We start from the raw sequence: 19,312 nt of genomic DNA, 5'->3' as shown, positions 1-19,312 counted from the left end.
GGTTGCAATTGCTCGTTTTATACGATGGAAAGACTGTTGTATTTATATTGTATTTTATAGTTATGGCGTTGTCTTCTAGGGCCGTAGCTATTCGATGTGGTTGAGCAACGCCCTAGAGTGAAGCCTAGGTTGCCCGGAACGTAGAAATGACCATAACTTTCACACTGGTTTCAATAATTCGTTTTATACATAGGAAAAGCTGTTCTATTTATTTTGTATTTTATGCTTCTGGCGTTCACTTGTAAGGCCCTAACTATTCGATCTGGTGGACCAACGCCCTAGAGTGAAGCCTAGGTTGCCGGGAATGTAGAATTGACCATTACCTTCACACTGTTTGCGATTATTCATTTTATGCGAAGGTAAAACTGTTGTTCATATATCGTATTTTATGCTTCTGGCGTTGACTTCTTAGGCCCTAACTATTCGATCAGGTGGAGCAACGCCCTAGGGTGAAGCCTAGGTTGCCCGGAACGTAGAAATGACCATTGCCTTCACACTGTTTGCAAATATACATTATATTCGATGGAAAAGCTGTTGTATCTATTTTGTAGTTTATGCTTCTGGCGCTGACTTCTTAGGTCCTAGCTATTGGATCTGGTGGAGCAATGCCCAGGGGTGAAGCCTAGGTTGCGCGGAAGGTAGAAATGACCATAACTTTCACAGTGGTTTCAATTATTCGTTTTATACAATGGAAAAACTTTTCTATTTATTTTGTATTTTATGCTTCGTGCGATGACTTCTAAGGCCCTAACTATTCGATCAGGTGGAGCAACGCCCTAGGGTGAAGCGTAGGTTGCCCGGAACGTGGAAATGACCATAACTTTCACACTGGGTTCAATTATTCGTTTTATAAAATGGAAAAACTGTAGTATTTATATTGTATTTTATGCTTCTGGCGTTGACTTCTTAGGCCCTATCTATTCGATCTGGCGGAGCAACGCCCTAGAGTGTAGCCTAGGTTGCCCGGAATGTAGAAATGATCATCACTTTCACACTGGTTGCAATTATTCTTGTTATACGATCGAAAAACTGTTGTATTTATTTTGTATTTTATGCCTCTGGCGTTGACTCCTAAGGCCGTAGCTATTCGATGTGGTGGAGCAACGCCCTAGAGTGAAGCCTAGGTTGCCCGGAAAGTAGAAATGACCATTACCTCCACACTGTTTGCAATTATTCATTTTATACAGTGGAGAAACTGTTGTATTTATATTGTTTTTTATAGTTATGGCGTTGACTTCTAAGGCCCTAACTATTCGATGTGGTTGAGCAACGCCCTAGAGTGAAGCCTAGATTGCCCGGAACGTAGAAATGACCACAACTTTCACTCTGGTTTCAATTATTCGTTTTATACAATGGAAAAGCTGTTCTATTTATTTTGTATTTTATGCTTCGGGCGTTGACTTCTATGGCCCTAACTATTCGATCTGGTGGACCAACGCCCTAGAGTGAAGCCTAGGTTTCCCGGAACGTAGAAATGACCACAACTTTCACACTGGTTGCAATTATTCGTTTTATACGATGGAAAAACTGTTGTGTTTATTTTGTATTTGGTGCTTCTGGCGTTGACTTCTTAGGCCCTAACTGTTGGATGTGGTGGACCAAAGCCCTAGAGTGAAGCCTAGGTTGCCCGGAACGTAGAAATGGCCATAACTTTCATACTGGTTGGAATTATTCGTTTTATACGGTGGAAAAACTGTTGTATTAATTTTGTATTTGGTGCTTCTGGCGTTGACTTCTTAGGCCCTAACTATTCGATCCGGTGGAGCAATGCCCTAGAGTGAAGCCTAGGTTGCCCGGATTGTAGAAATGACCATCACTTTCACACTGGTTGCAATTATTCTTGTTATACGATGGAAAAACTGCTGTATTTATTTTGTATTTTATGCTTCTGGCGTTGACTTCTTAGGCCCTAACTATTCGATCGGGTGGAGCAACGCCCTAGGGTGAAGCCTAGGTTGCCCGCAACGTAGAAATGACCATAACTTTCATACTGGTTGCAATTATTCGTTCTATACGATGGAAAAACTGTTGTGTTTATTTTGTATTTGGTGCTTCTGGCGTTGACTTCTTAGGCCCTAACTATTCGCTCTGGTGGAACAACGCCCTAGGGTGAAGCCTAGGTTGCCCGGAACGTAGAAATGACCATTACCTTCACACTGCTTGCGATTATTCATTTTATACGATGGTAAAACTGTTGTACATATATCGTATTTTATGTTTCTGGCGTTGACTTCTTAGGCCCTAACTATTCGATCAGGTGGAGAAACGCCCTAATGTGAAGCCTAGGTTTCCCGGAACGTAGAAATGACCGTAACTTTCATACTGGTTGCAATTATTCGTTTTATACGATGGAAAAACTGTTGCATTAATTTTGTATTTTATGCTTCTGGCGTTGACTTCTTAGGCCCTAACTATTCGATCGGGTGGAGCAACGCCCTAGGGTGAAGCCTAGGTTGCCCGCAACGTAGAAATGACCATAACTTTCATACTGGTTGCAATTATTCGTTTTATACGATGGAAAAACTGTTGTATTTATTTTGTATTTGGTGCTTCTGGCGTTGACTTCTTAGGCCCTAACTGTTAGATGTGGAGGACCAACGCCCCAGAGTGAAGCCTAGGTTGCCCGGAACGTAGAAATGACCATATCTTTCAGACTGGTTGCAATTATTCCTGTTATACGATGAAAAAAATGTTGTATTTTTATTGTATTTTATGCTTCAGGCGTTGACTTCTAAGGCCCTAACTATTCGATGTGGTGGAGGAACGCCCTTGAGCGAAGCCTAGGTTGCCCGGAACGTAAAAATGACCTGTACTTTCACACTGGTTGCAATTATTCCTGTTATACGATGGAAAGACTGTTGTACTTATGTTGTATTTTATGCTACTGGCGTCGAATTCCAAGTCCCTAACTATTCGATCTGGTGGAGCAACGCCATAGAGTGAAGCCTAGGTTGCCCGGAACGTAGAAATGACCGTTACTTTCACACTGTTTGCAAATGTACATTATATACGATGGAAAAGCTGTTGTATTTATATTGCATTTTATGCTTCTGGCGTTGACTTCTTAGGCCCTAACTATTTGATCTGGTGGAGCACCGCCCTGTAGTGAAGCCTAGGTTGCACGGAACGTAGAAATGACCATAACTTTCACACTGGTTTCAATTATTCGTTTTATACAATGGAAAAACTGTTCTATTTATTTTGTATTTTATGCTTCGGGCGTTGACTTCTATGGCCCTAACTATTCGATCTGGTGGAGCAACGCCCTAGACTGAAGCCTAGGTTGCCCGGAACGTAGAAATGACCATAACTTTCACACTGGTTGCAATTATTCTTGTTATACGATGGTAAAACTGCTGTATTTATTTTGTATTTTATGCTTCTGGCATTGACTTCTAAGGCCCTAGCTATTCCATCTGGTGGAGCAACGCCCTAGAGTGGAGCCTAGGTCGCCCGAAACGTGGAAATGACCATTACTTTCACTCTGGTTGCAATTATTCCAGCTATACGATGGACAAACTGTTGGATTTTGATTGTACTTTATACTTCTGGCGTTGACTTCTAAGGCCCTATGTATTCGATCTGGTGTAGCAATTCCTCAGAGTTAAGTCTAGGATGCCCGCAACGTAGAAATGTCTATTACTTTCACACTGGTTGATATTATTCGTTTTATACGATGGAAAAACTGTTGTACATATATCGTATTTTATGCTTCTGGCGCTGACTTCTTAGGCCCTAACTATTCGATCAGGTGGAGCAACGCCCTAGGGTGAAGCCTAGGTTGCCCGGAACGTAGAAATGACCATAACTTTCATACTGGTTGCAATTATTCGTTTTATACGATGGAAAAACTGTTGTATTTATATTGTATTTGGTGCTTCTGGCGTTGACTTCTTAGGCCCTAACTATTCGATGTGGTTGAGCAACTTCCTAGAGTGAAGCCTAGATTGCCCGGAACGTAGAAATGACCATAACTTTCATACTGGTAGCAATTATTCGTTATATACGATGGAAAAACTGTTGTATTTATATTGTATTTTATGCTTCTGGCGTTGACTTCTTAGGCCCTAGCTATTCGATCAGGTGGAGCAACGCCCTAGAGTGAATCCTAGATTGCCCGGAACGTAGAAATGACCATAACTTTCATACTCGTTGCAGTTATTCGTTTTATACGATGGAAAGACTGTTGTATTAATTTTGTATTTGGTGCTTCTGGCGTTGACTTCTTAGGCCCTAACTATTCGATGTGGTTGAGCAACGCCCTAGAGTGCAGCCTAGATTGCCCGGAACGTAGAAATGACCATTACCTTCACACTGTTTGCGATTATTCATTTTATACGATGGTAAAACTGTTGTATTTATTTTGTATTTTATGCTTCTGGCGTTGACTTCTTAGGCCCTAACTATTCGCTCTGGTGGAACGACGCCCCAGGGTGAAGCCTAGGTTGCCCGGAACGTAGAAATGACCATTACCTTCACATTGTTTGCGATTATTGGTTTTATACGATGGTAAAACTGTTGTACATATATCGTATTTTATGCTTCTGGCGTTGACTTCTTAGGCCCTAACTATTCGCTCTGGTGGAACAACGCCCCAGGGTGAAGCCTAGGTTGCCCGGAACGTAGAAATGACCATTACCTTCACACTGCTTGCGATTATTGGTTTTATACGATGGTAAAACTGTTGTACATATATCGTATTTTATGCTTCTGGCGTTGACTTCTTAGGCCCTAACTATTCGATCAGGTGGAGCAACGCCCTAGGGTGAAGCCTAGGTTGCCCGGAACGTAGAAATGACCATAACTTTCATACTGGTTGCAATTATTCGTTTTATACGATGGAAAAACTGTTGTATTTATATTGTATTTGGTGGTTCTGGCGTTGACTTCTTAGGCCCTAACTATTCGATGTGGTTGAGCAACTTCCTAGAGTGAAGCCTAGATTGCCCGGAACGTAGAAATGACCATTACCTTAACACTGCTTGCGATTATTCATTTTATACGATGGTAAAACTGTTGTACATATATCGTATTTTATGTTTCTGGCGTTGACTTCTTAGGCCCTAACTATTCGATCTGGTGGACCAACGCCCTAGACTGAAGCCTAGGTTGCCCGGAACGTAGAAATGACCATAACTTACACACTGGTTGCAATTATTCTTGTTATACGATGGTAAAACTGCTGTATTTATTTTGTATTTTATGCTTCTGGCATTGACTTCTAAGGCCCTAGCTATTCCATCTGGTGGAGCAACGCCCTAGAGTGGAGCCTAGGTCGCCCGAAACGTGGAAATGACCATTACTTTCACTCTGGTTGCAATTATTCCAGCTATACGATGGACAAACTGTTGGATTTTGATTGTACTTTATACTTCTGGCGTTGACTTCTAAGGCCCTATGTATTCGATCTGGTGTAGCAATTCCTCAGAGTTAAGTCTAGGATGCCCGCAACGTAGAAATGTCTATTACTTTCACACTGGTTGATATTATTCGTTATATACGATGGAAAAACTGTTGTATTTATATTGTATTTTATGCTTCAGGCGTTGACTTCTTAGGCCCTAACTATTCGATCAGGTGGAGCAACCCCTTAGGGTGAAGCCTAGGTTGCCCGGAACGTAGAAATGACCATAACTTTCATACTGGTTGCAATTATTCGTTTTATACGATGGAAAAACTGTTGTATTTATTTTGTATTTGGTGCTTCTGGCGTTGACTTCTTAGGCCCTAACTATTCGATGTGATTGAGCAACGCCCTAGAGTGAAGCCTAGATTGCCCGGAACGTAGAAATGACCAGAAGTTTCATACTGGTTGCAATTATTCGTTTTATACGATGGAAAAACTGTTGTGTTTATTTTGTATTTGGTGCTTCTGGCGTTGACTTCTTAGGGCCTAACTGTTGGATGTGGTGGACCAAAGCCCTAGAGTGAAGCCTAGGTTGCCCGCAACGTAGAAATGTCTATTACTTTCACACTGGTTGCAATTATTCGTTTTATACGATGGAAAAACTGTTGTACATATATCGTATTTTATGCTTCTGGCGTTGACTTCTTAGGCGCTAGCTATTCGATCAGGTGGAGCAACGCCCTAGAGTGAATCCTAGATTGCCCGGAACGTAGAAATGACCATAACTTTCATACTCGTTGCAGTTATTCGTTTTATACGATGGAAAGACTGTTGTATTAATTTTGTATTTGGTGTTTCTGGCGTTGACTTCTTAGGCCCTAACTATTCGATGTGGTTGAGCAACGCCCTAGAGTGCAGCCTAGATTGCCCGGAACGTAGAAATGACCATTACCTTCACACTGTTTGCGATTATTCATTTTATACGATGGTAAAACTGTTGTATTTATTTTATATTTTATGCTTCTGGCGTTGACTTCTTAGGCCCTAACTATTCGCTCTGGTGGAACGACGCCCCAGGGTGAAGCCTAGGTTGCCCGGAACGTAGAAATGACCATTACCTTCACACTGTTTGCGATTATTGGTTTTATACGATGGTAAAACTGTTGTACATATATCGTATTTTATGCTTCTGGCGTTGACTTCTTAGGCCCTAACTATTCGCTCTGGTGGAACAACGCCCCAGGGTGAAGCCTAGGTTGCCCGTAACGTAGAAATGACCATTACCTTCACACTGCTTGCGATTATTGGTTTTATACGATGGTAAAACTGTTGTACATATATCGTATTTTACGCTTTTGGCGTTGACTTTTTAGGCCCTAACTATTCGATCAGGTGGAGCAACGCCCTAGGGTGAAGCCTAGGTTGCCCGGAACGTAGAAATGACCATAACTTTCATACTGGTTGGAATTATTCGTTTTATACGATGGAAAAACTGTTGTATTTATATTGTATTTGGTGCTTCTGGCGTTGACTTCTTAGGCCCTAACTATTCGATGTGGTTAAGCAACTTCCTAGAGTGAAGCCTAGATTGCCCGGAACGTAGAAATGACCAGAACTTTCATACTGGTTGCAATTATTCGTTTTATACGATGGAAAAACTGTTGTGTTTATTTTGTATTTGGTGCTTCTGGCGTTGACTTCTTAGGCCCTAACTATTCGCTCTGGTGGAACAACGCCCTAGTGTGAAGCCTAGGTTGCCCGGAACGTAGAAATGACCATTACCTTCACACTGCTTGCGATTATTCATTTTATACGATGGTAAAACTGTTGTACATATATCGTATTTTATGTTTCTGGCGTTGACTTCTTAGGCCCTAACTATTCGATCAGGTGGAGCAACGCCCTAATGTGAAGCCTAGGTTTCCCGGAACGTAGAAATGACCGTAACTTTCATACTGGTTGCAATTATTCGTTTTATACGATGGAAAAACTGTTGTATTAATTTTGTATTTGGTGCTTCTGGCGTTGACTTCTTAGGCCCTAACTATTCGATGTGGTTGAGCAACGCCCTAGAGTGAAGCCTAGATTGCCCGGAACGTAGAAATGACCAGAACTTTCATACTGGTTGCAATTATTCGTTTTATACGATGGAAAAACTGTTGTGTTTATTTTGTATTTGGTGCTTCTGGCGTTGACTTCTTAGGGCCTAACTGTTGGATGTGGTGGACCAAAGCCCTAGAGTGAAGCCTAGGTTGCCCGGAATGTAGAAATGACCATCACTTTCACACTGGTTGCAATTATTCTTGTTATACGATGGAAAAACTGTTGTATTTATTTTGTATTTTATGCTTCTGGCGTTGACTTCTTAGGCCCTAACTATTCGATCAGGTGGAGCAACGCCCTAGGGTGAAGCCTAGGTTGCCCGGAACGTAGAAATGACCATAACTTTCATACTGGTTGCAATTATTCATTTTATACGATGGAAAAACTGTTGTATTTATTTTGTATTTGGTGCTTCTGGCGTTGACTTCTTAGGCCCTAACTATTCGATGTGGTTGAGCAACGCCCTAGAGTGAAGCCTAGGTTGCCCGGAACGTAGAAATGACCGTTACTTTCACACTGTTTGCAAATGTACATTATATACGATGGAAAAGCTGTTGTATTTATATTGCATTTTATGCTTCTGGCGTTGACTTCTTAGGCCCTAACTATTTGATCTGGTGGAGCACCGCCCTGTAGTGAAGCCTAGGTTGCACGGAACGTAGAAATGACCATAACTTTCACACTGGTTTCAATTATTCGTTTTATACAATGGAAAAACTGTTCTATTTATTTTGTATTTTATGCTTCGGGCGTTGACTTCTATGGCCCTAACTATTCGATCTGGTGGAGCAACGCCCTCGACTGAAGCCTAGGTTGCCCGGAACGTAGAAATGACCATAACTTTCACACTGGTTGCAATTATTCTTGTTATACGATGGTAAAACTGCTGTATTTATTTTGTATTTTATGCTTCTGGCATTGACTTCTAAGGACCTAGCTATTCCATCTGGTGGAGCAACGCCCTAGAGTGGAGCCTAGGTCGCCCGAAACGTGGAAATGACCATTACTTTCACTCTGGTTGCAATTATTCCAGCTATACGATGGACAAACTGTTGGATTTTGATTGTACTTTATACTTCTGGCGTTGACTTCTAAGGCCCTATGTATTCGATCTGGTGTAGCAATTCCTCAGAGTTAAGTCTAGGATGCCCGCAACGTAGAAATGTCTATTACTTTCACACTGGTTGATATTATTCGTTATATACGATGGAAAAACTGTTGTATTTATATTGTATTTTATGCTTCAGGCGTTGACTTCTTAGGCCCTAACTATTCGATCAGGTGGAGCAACCCCTTAGGGTGAAGCCTAGGTTGCCCGGAACGTAGAAATGACCATAACTTTCATACTGGTTGCAATTATTCGTTTTATACGATGGAAAAACTGTTGTATTTATTTTGTATTTGGTGCTTCTGGCGTTGACTTCTTAGGCCCTAACTATTCGATGTGATTGAGCAACGCCCTAGAGTGAAGCCTAGATTGCCCGGAACGTAGAAATGACCAGAAGTTTCATACTGGTTGCAATTATTCGTTTTATACGATGGAAAAACTGTTGTGTTTATTTTGTATTTGGTGCTTCTGGCGTTGACTTCTTAGGGCCTAACTGTTGGATGTGGTGGACCAAAGCCCTAGAGTGAAGCCTAGGTTGCCCGCAACGTAGAAATGTCTATTACTTTCACACTGGTTGCAATTATTCGTTTTATACGATGGAAAAACTGTTGTACATATATCGTATTTTATGCTTCTGGCGTTGACTTCTTAGGCCCTAGCTATTCGATCAGGTGGAGCAACGCCCTAGAGTGAATCCTAGATTGCCCGGAACGTAGAAATGACCATAACTTTCATACTCGTTGCAGTTATTCGTTTTATACGATGGAAAGACTGTTGTATTAATTTTGTATTTGGTGTTTCTGGCGTTGACTTCTTAGGCCCTAACTATTCGATGTGGTTGAGCAACGCCCTAGAGTGCAGCCTAGATTGCCCGGAACGTAGAAATGACCATTACCTTCACACTGTTTGCGATTATTCATTTTATACGATGGTAAAACTGTTGTATTTATTTTATATTTTATGCTTCTGGCGTTGACTTCTTAGGCCCTAACTATTCGCTCTGGTGGAACGACGCCCCAGGGTGAAGCCTAGGTTGCCCGGAACGTAGAAATGACCATTACCTTCACACTGTTTGCGATTATTGGTTTTATACGATGGTAAAACTGTTGTACATATATCGTATTTTATGCTTCTGGCGTTGACTTCTTAGGCCCTAACTATTCGCTCTGGTGGAACAACGCCCCAGGGTGAAGCCTAGGTTGCCCGGAACGTAGAAATGACCATTACCTTCACACTGCTTGCGATTATTGGTTTTATACGATGGTAAAACTGTTGTACATATATCGTATTTTACGCTTTTGGCGTTGACTTTTTAGGCCCTAACTATTCGATCAGGTGGAGCAACGCCCTAGGGTGAAGCCTAGGTTGCCCGGAACGTAGAAATGACCATAACTTTCATACTGGTTGGAATTATTCGTTTTATACGATGGAAAAACTGTTGTATTTATATTGTATTTGGTGCTTCTGGCGTTGACTTCTTAGGCCCTAACTATTCGATGTGGTTAAGCAACTTCCTAGAGTGAAGCCTAGATTGCCCGGAACGTAGAAATGACCAGAACTTTCATACTGGTTGCAATTATTCGTTTTATACGATGGAAAAACTGTTGTGTTTATTTTGTATTTGGTGCTTCTGGCGTTGACTTCTTAGGCCCTAACTATTCGCTCTGGTGGAACAACGCCCTAGTGTGAAGCCTAGGTTGCCCGGAACGTAGAAATGACCATTACCTTCACACTGCTTGCGATTATTCATTTTATACGATGGTAAAACTGTTGTACATATATCGTATTTTATGTTTCTGGCGTTGACTTCTTAGGCCCTAACTATTCGATCAGGTGGAGCAACGCCCTAATGTGAAGCCTAGATTTCCCGGAACGTAGAAATGACCGTAACTTTCATACTGGTTGCAATTATTCGTTTTATACGATGGAAAAACTGTTGTATTAATTTTGTATTTGGTGCTTCTGGCGTTGACTTCTTAGGCCCTAACTATTCGATGTGGTTGAGCAACGCCCTAGAGTGAAGCCTAGATTGCCCGGAACGTAGAAATGACCAGAACTTTCATACTGGTTGCAATTATTCGTTTTATACGATGGAAAAACTGTTGTGTTTATTTTGTATTTGGTGCTTCTGGCGTTGACTTCTTAGGGCCTAACTGTTGGATGTGGTGGACCAAAGCCCTAGAGTGAAGCCTAGGTTGCCCGCAACGTAGAAATGTCTATTACTTTCACACTGGTTGCAATTATTCGTTTTATACGATGGAAAAACTGTTGTACATATATCGTATTTTATGCTTCTGGCGTTGACTTCTCAGGCCCTAACTATTCGATCAGGTGGAGCAACGCCCTAGGGTGAAGCCTAGGATGCCCGGAACGTAGAAATGACCATAACTTTCATACTGGTTGCAATTATTCGTTTTATACGATGGAAAAACTGTTGTATTTATATTGTATTTGGTGCTTCTGGCGTTGACTTCTCAGGCCCTAACTATTCGATGTGGTTGAGCAACTTCCTAGAGTGAAGCCTAGATTGCCCGGAACGTAGAAATGACCAGAACTTTCATACTGGTTGCAATTATTCGTTTTATACGATGGAAAAACTGTTGTGTTTATTTTGTATTTGGTGCTTCTGGCGTTGACTTCTTAGGCCCTAACTATTCGCTCTGGTGGTACAACGCCCTAGGGTGAAGCCTAGGTTGCCCGGAACGTAGAAATGACCATTACCTTCACACTGCTTGTGATTATTCATTTTATACGATGGTAAAACTGTTGTACATATAACGTATTTTATGTTTCTGGCGTTGACTTCTTAGGCCCTAACTATTCGATGTGGTTGAGCAACGCCCTAGAGTGAAGCCTAGATTGCCCGGAACGTAGAAATGACCATAACTTTCATACTCGTTGCAGTTATTCGTTTTATACGATGGAAAGACTGTTGTATTAATTTTGTATTTGGTGCTTCTGGCGTTGACTTCTTAGGCCCTAACTATTCGATGTGGTTGAGCAACGCCCTAGAGTGCAGCCTAGATTGCCCGGAACGTAGAAATGACCATTACCTTCACACTGTTTGCGATTATTCATTTTATACGATGGTAAAACTGTTGTATTTATTTTGTATTTTATGCTTCTGGCGTTGACTTCTTAGGCCCTAACTATTCGCTCTGGTGGAACAACGCCCCAGGGTGAAGCCTAGGTTGCCCGGAACGTAGAAATGACCATTACCTTCACACTGTTTGCGATTATTGGTTTTATACGATGGTAAAACTGTTGTACATATATCGTATTTTATGCTTCTGGCGTTGACTTCTTAGGCCCTAACTATTCGCTCTGGTGGAACAACGCCCCAGGGTGAAGCCTAGGTTGCCCGGAACGTAGAAATTATCATTACCTTCACACTGCTTGCGATTATTGGTTTTATACGATGGTAAAACTGTTGTACATATATCGTATTTTATGCTTCTGGCGTTGACTTCTTAGGCCCTAACTATTCGATCAGCTGGAGTGACGCCCTAGGGTGAAACCTAGGTTGCCCGAAACGTGGAAATGACCATTACTTTCACTCTGGTTGCAATTATTCCAGCTATACGATGGACAAACTGTTGGATTTTGATGGTACTTTATACTTCTGGCGTTGACTTCTAAGGCCCTATGTATTCGATCTAGTGTAGCAATGCCTCAGAGTTAAGTCTAGGATGCCCGCAACGTAGAAATGTCTATTACTTTCACACTGGTTGCAATTATTCGTTTTATACGATGGAAAAACTGTTGTACATATATCGTATTTTATGCTTCTGGCGTTGACTTCTTAGGCCCTAGCTATTCGATCAGGTGGAGCATCGCCCTAGGGTGAAGCCTAGGTTGCCCGGAACGTAGAAATGACCATAACTTTCATACTGGTTGCAATTATTCGTTTTATACGATGGAAAAACTGTTGTATTTATTTTGTATTTGGTGCTTCTGGCGTTGACTTCTTAGGCCCTAACTGTTAGATGTGGAGGACCAACGCCCTAGAGTGAAGCCTAGGTTGCCCGGAACGTAGAAATGACCATATCTTTCAGACTGGTTGCAATTATTCCTGTTATACGATGAAAAAAATGTTGTATTTTTATTGTATTTTATGCTTCAGGCGTTGACTTCTAAGGCCCTAACTATTCGATGTGGTGGAGGAACGCCCTTGAGCGAAGCCTAGGTTGCCCGGAACGTAAAAATGACCTGTACTTTCACACTGGTTGCAATTATTCCTCTCATACGATGGAAAAACTGTTGTACTTATGTTGTATTTTATGCTACTGGCGTCGAATTCCAAGTCCCTAACTATTCGATCTGGTGGAGCAACGCCATAGAGTGAAGCCTAGGTTGCCCGGAACGTAGAAATGTCCGTTACTTTCACACTGTTTGCAAATGTACATTATATACGATGGAAAAGCTGTTGTATTTATATTGCATTTTATGCTTCTGGCGTTGACTTCTTAGGCCCTAACTATTTGATCTGGTGGAGCACCGCCCTGTAGTGAAGCCTAGGTTGCACGGAACGTAGAAATGACCATAACTTTCACACTGGTTTCAATTATTCGTTTTATACAATGGAAAAACTGTTCTATTTATTTTGTATTTTATGCTTCGGGCGTTGACTTCTATGGCCCTAACTATTCGATCTGGTGGAGCAACACCCTAGACTGAAGCCTAGGTTGCCCGGAACGTAGAAATGACCATAACTTTCACACTGGTTGCAATTATTCTTGTTATACGATGGTAAAACTGCTGTATTTATTTTGTATTTTATGCTTCTGGCATTGACTTCTAAGGCCCTAGCTATTCCATCTGGTGGAGCAACGCCCTAGAGTGGAGCCTAGGTCGCCCGAAACGTGGAAATGACCATTACTTTCACTCTGGTTGCAATTATTCCAGCTATACGATGGACAAACTGTTGGATTTTGATTGTACTTTATACTTCTGGCGTTGACTTCTAAGGCCCTATGTATTCGATCTGGTGTAGCAATTCCTCAGAGTTAAGTCTAGGTTGCCCGCAACGTAGAAATGTCTATTACTTTCACACTGGTTGATATTATTCGTTTTATACGATGGAAAAACTGTTTTACATATATCGTATTTTATGCTTCTGGCGCTGACTTCTTAGGCCCTAACTATTCGATCAGGTGGAGCAACGCCCTAGGGTGAAGCCTAGGTTGCCCGGAACGTAGAAATGACCATAACTTTCATACTGGTTGCAATTATTCGTTTTATACGATGGAAAAACTGTTGTATTTATATTGTATTTTATGCTTCAGGCGTTGACTTCTTAGGCCCTAACTATTCGATGTGGTTGAGCAACGCCCTAGAGTGAAGCCTAGGTTGCCCGGAACGTAGAAATGACCATAACTTTCATACTGGTAGCAATTATTCGTTATATACGATGGAAAAACTGTTGTATTTATATTGTATTTTATGCTTCAGGCGTTGACTTCTTAGGCCCTAACTATTCGATCAGGTGGAGCAACGCCCTAGGGTGAAGCCTAGGTTGCCCGGAACGTAGAAATGACCATAACTTTCATACTGGTTGCAATTATTCGTTTTATACGATGGAAAAACTGTTGTATTTATTTTGTATTTGGTGCTTCTGGCGTTGACTTCTTAGGCCCTAACCATTCGATGTGGTTGAGCAACGCCCTACAGTGAAGCCTAGATTGCCCGGAACGTAGAAATGACCAGAACTTTCATACTGGTTGCAATTATTCGTTTTATACGATGGAAAAACTGTTGTGTTTATTTTGTATTTGGTGCTTCTGGCGTTGACTTCTTAGGGCCTAACTGTTGGATGTGGTGGACCAAAGCCCTAGAGTGAAGCCTAGGTTGCCCGCAACGTAGAAATGTCTATTACTTTCACACTGGTTGCAATTATTCGTTTTATACGATGGAAAAACTGTTGTACATATATCGTATTTTATGCTTCTGGCGTTGACTTCTTAGGCCCCAACTATTCGATGTGGTTGAGCAACTTCCTAGAGTGAAGCCTAGATTGCCCGGAACGTAGAAATGACCAGAACTTTCATACTGGTTGCAATTATTCGTTTTATACGATGGAAAAACTGTTGTGTTTATTTTGTATTTGGTGCTTCTGGCGTTGACTTCTTAGGCCCTAACTATTCGCTCTGGTGGAACAACTCCCTAGGGTGAAGCCTAGGTTGCCCGGAACGTAGAAATGACCATTACCTTCACACTGCTTGTGATTATTCATTTTATACGAAGGTAAAACTGTTGTACATATATCGTATTTTATGTTTCTGGCGTTGACTTCTTAGGCCCTAACTATTCGATGTGGTTGAGCAACGCCCTAGAGTGAAGCCTAGATTGCCCGGAACGTAGAAATGACCATAACTTTCATACTCGTTGCAGTTATTCGTTTTATACGATGGAAAGACTGTTGTATTAATTTTGTATTTGGTGCTTCTGGCGTTGACTTCTTAGGCCCTAACTATTCGATGTGGCTGAGCAACGCCCTAGAGTGCAGCCTAGATTTCCCGGAACGTAGAAATGACCATTACCTTCACACTGTTTGCGATTATTCATTTTATACGATGGTAAAACTGTTGTATTTATTTTGTATTTTATGCTTCTGGCGTTGACTTCTTAGGCCCTAACTATTCGATGTGGTTGAGCAACGCCCTAGAGTGCAGCCTAGATTTCCCGGAACGTAGAAATGACCATTACCTTCACACTGTTTGCGATTATTCATTTTATACGATGGTAAAACTGTTGTATTTATTTTGTATTTTATGCTTCTGGCGTTGACTTCTTAGGCCCTAACTATTCGCTCTGGTGGAACAACGCCCCAGGGTGAAGCCTAGGTTGCCAGGAACGTAGAAATGACCATTACCTTCACACTGTTTGCGATTATTGGTTTTATACGATGGTAAAACTGTTGTACATATATCGTATTTTATGCTTCTGTCGTTGACTTCTTAGGCCCTAACTATTCGCTCTGGTGGAACAACGCCCCAGGGTGAAGCCTAGGTTGCCCGGAACGTAGAAATGACCATTACCTTCACACTGCTTGCGATTATTGGTTTTATACGATGGTAAAACTGTTGTACATATATCGTATTTTATGCTTCTGGCGTTGACTTCTTAGGCCCTAACTATTCGATCAGCTGGAGTAACGCCCTAGGGTGAAACCTAGGTTGCCCGAAACGTGGAAATGACCATTACTTTCACTCTGGTTGCAATTATTCCAGCTATACGATGGACAAACTGTTGGATTTTGATGGTACTTTATACTTCTGGCGTTGACTTCTAAGGCCCTATGTATTCGATCTGGTGTAGCAATGCCTCAGAGGTAAGTCTAGGATGCCCGCAACGTAGAAATGTCTATTACTTTCACACTGGTTGCAATTATTCGTTTTATACGATGGAAAAACTGTTGTACATATATCGTATTTTATGCTTCTGGCGTTGACTTCTTAGGCCCTAACTATTCGATCAGGTGGAGCAACGCCCTAGGGTGAAGCCTAGGTTGCCCGGAACGTAGAAATGACCATAACTTTCATACTGGTTGCAATTATTCGTTTTATACGATGGAAAAACTGTTGTATTTATTTTGTATTTGGTGCTTCTGGCGTTGACTTCTTAGGCCCTAACTGTTAGATGTGGAGGGCCAACGCCCTAGAGTGAAGTCTAGGTTGCCCGGAACGTAGAAATGACCATATCTTTCAGACTGGTTGCAATTATTCCTGTTATACGATGAAAAAAATGTTGTATTTTTATTGTATTTTATGCCTCAGGCGTTGACTTCGAAGGCCCTAACTATTCGATGTGTTGGAGCAACGCCCTTGGGCGAAGCCTAGGTTGCCCGGAACGTAAAAATGACCTGTACTTTCACACTGGTTGCAATTATTCGTTTTATACGATGGAAAAACTGTTGTATTTATATTGTATTTGGTGCTTCTGGCGTTGACTTCTTAGGCCCTAACTATTCGATGTGGTTGAGCAACTTCCTAGAGTGAAGCCTAGATTGCCCGGAACGTAGAAATGACCAGAACTTTCATACTGGTTGCAATTATTCGTTTTATACGATGGAAAAACTGTTGTGTTTATTTTGTATTTGGTGCTTCTGGCGTTGACTTCTTAGGCCCTAACTATTCGCTCTGGTGGAACAACGCCCTAGGGTGAAGCCTAGGTTGCCCGGAACGTAGAAATGACCATTACCTTCACACTGCTTGTGATTATTCATTTTATACGATGGTAAAACTGTTGTACATATATCGTATTTTATGTTTCTGGCGTTGACTTCTTAGGCCCTAACTATTCGATGTGGTTGAGCAACGCCCTAGAGTGAAGCCTAGATTGCCCGGAACGTAGAAATGACCATAACTTTCATACTCGTTGCAGTTATTCGTTTTATACGATGGAAAGACTGTTGTATTAATTTTGTATTTGGTGCTTCTGGCGTTGACTTCTTAGGCCCTAACTATTCGATGTGGTTGAGCAACGCCCTAGAGTGCAGCCTAGATTGCCCGGAACGTAGAAATGACCATTACCTTCACACTGTTTGCGATTATTCATTTTATACGATGGTAAAACTGTTGAATTTATTTTGTATTTTATGCTTCTGGCGTTGACTTCTTAGGCCCTAACTATTCGCTCTGGTGGAACAACGCCCCAGGGTGAAGCCTAGGTTGCCCGGAACGTAGAAATGACCATTACCTTCACACTGTTTGCGATTATTGGTTTTATACGATGGTAAAACTGTTGTACATATATCGTATTTTATGCTTCTGTCGTTGACTTCTTAGGCCCTAACTATTCGCTCTGGTGGAACAACGCCCCAGGGTGAAGCCTAGGTTGCCCGGAACGTAGAAATGACCATTACCTTCACACTGCTTGCGATTATTGGTTTTATACGATGGTAAAACTGTTGTACATATATCGTATTTTATGCTTCTGGCGTTGACTTCTTAGGCCCTAACTATTCGATCAGCTGGAGTAACGCCCTAGGGTGAAACCTAGGTTGCCCGAAACGTGGAAATGACCATTACTTTCACTCTGGTTGCAATTATTCCAGCTATACGATGGACAAACTGTTGGATTTTGATGGTACTTTATACTTCTGGCGTTGACTTCTAAGGCCCTATGTATTCGATCTGGTGTAGCAATGCCTCAGAGTTAAGTCTAGGATGCCCGCAACGTAGAAATGTCTATTACTTTCACACTGGTTGCAATTATTCGTTTTATACGATGGAAAAACTGTTGTACATATATCGTATTTTATGCTTCTGGCGTTGACTTCTTAGGCCCTAACTATTCGATCAGGTGGAGCAACGCCCTAGGGTGAAGCCTAGGTTGCCCGGAACGTAGAAATGACCATAACTTTCATACTGGTTGCAATTATTCGTTTTATACGATGGAAAAACTGTTGTATTTATTTTGTATTTGGTGCTTCTGGCGTTGACTTCTTAGGCCCTAACTGTTTGATGTGGAGGGCCAACGCCCTAGAGTGAAGTCTAGGTTGCCCGGAACGTAGAAATGACCATATCTTTCAGACTGGTTGCAATTATTCCTGTTATACGATGGAAAAACTGTTGTACATATATCGTATTTTATGCTTCTGGCGTTGACTTCTTAGGCCCTAACTATTCGATGTGGTTGAGCAACGCCCTAGAGTGCAGCCTAGATTGCCCGGAACGTAGAAATGACCATTACCTTCACACTGTTTGCGATTATTCATTTTATACGATGGTAAAACTGTTGTATTTATTTTGTATTTTATGCTTCTGGCGTTGACTTCTTAGGCCCTAACTATTCGCTCTGGTGGAACAACGCCCCAGGGTGAAGCCTAGGTTGCCCGGAACGTAGAAATGACCATTACCTTCACACTGTTTGCGATTATTGGTTTTATACGATGGTAAAACTGTTGTACATATATCGTATTTTATGCTTCTGGCGTTGACTTCTTAGGCCCTAACTATTCGCTCTGGTGGAACAACGCCCCAGGGTGAAGCCTAGGTTGCCCGGAACGTAGAAATGACCATTACCTTCACACTGCTTGCGATTATTGGTTTTATACGATGGTAAAACTGTTGTACATATATCGTATTTTATGCTTCTGGCGTTGACTTCTTAGGCCCTAACTATTCGATCAGGTGGAGCAACGCCCTAGGGTGAAGCCTAGGTTGCCCGGAACGTAGAAATGACCATTACCTTCAGACTGCTTGCGATTATTCATTTTATACGATGGTAAAACTGTTGTACATATATCGTATTTTATGTTTCTGGCGTTGACTTCTTAGGCCCTATCTATTCGATCAGGTGGAGCAACGCCCTAATGTGAAGCCTAGGTTTTCCGGAACGTAGAAATGACCGTAACTTTCATACTGGTTGCAATTATTCGTTTTATACGATGGAAAAACTGTTGTATTAATTTTGTATTTGCTGCTTCTGGCGTTGACTTCTTAGGCCCTAACTATTCGATCCGGTGGAGCAACGCCCTAGAGTGAAGCCTAGGTTGCCCGGAATGTAGAAATGACCATCACTTTCACACTGGTTGCAATTATTCTTGTTATACGATGGAAAAACTGTTGTATTTATTTTGTATTTTGTGCTTCTGGCGTTGACTTCTTAGGCCCTAACTATTCGATCAGGTGGAGCAACGCCCTAGGGTGAAGCCTCGGTTGCCCGGAACGTAGAAATGACCATAACTTTCATACTGGTTGCAATTATTCGTTTTATACGATGGAAAAACTGTTGTATTTATTTTGTATTTG

The sequence above is a fragment of the Calliopsis andreniformis genome, unplaced genomic scaffold (genome assembly GCF_051401765.1).
Source record: "Calliopsis andreniformis isolate RMS-2024a unplaced genomic scaffold, iyCalAndr_principal scaffold0001, whole genome shotgun sequence".
NCBI lineage: Eukaryota > Metazoa > Arthropoda > Insecta > Hymenoptera > Andrenidae > Calliopsis > Calliopsis andreniformis.
This window is presented reverse-complemented; position numbering follows the sequence as displayed.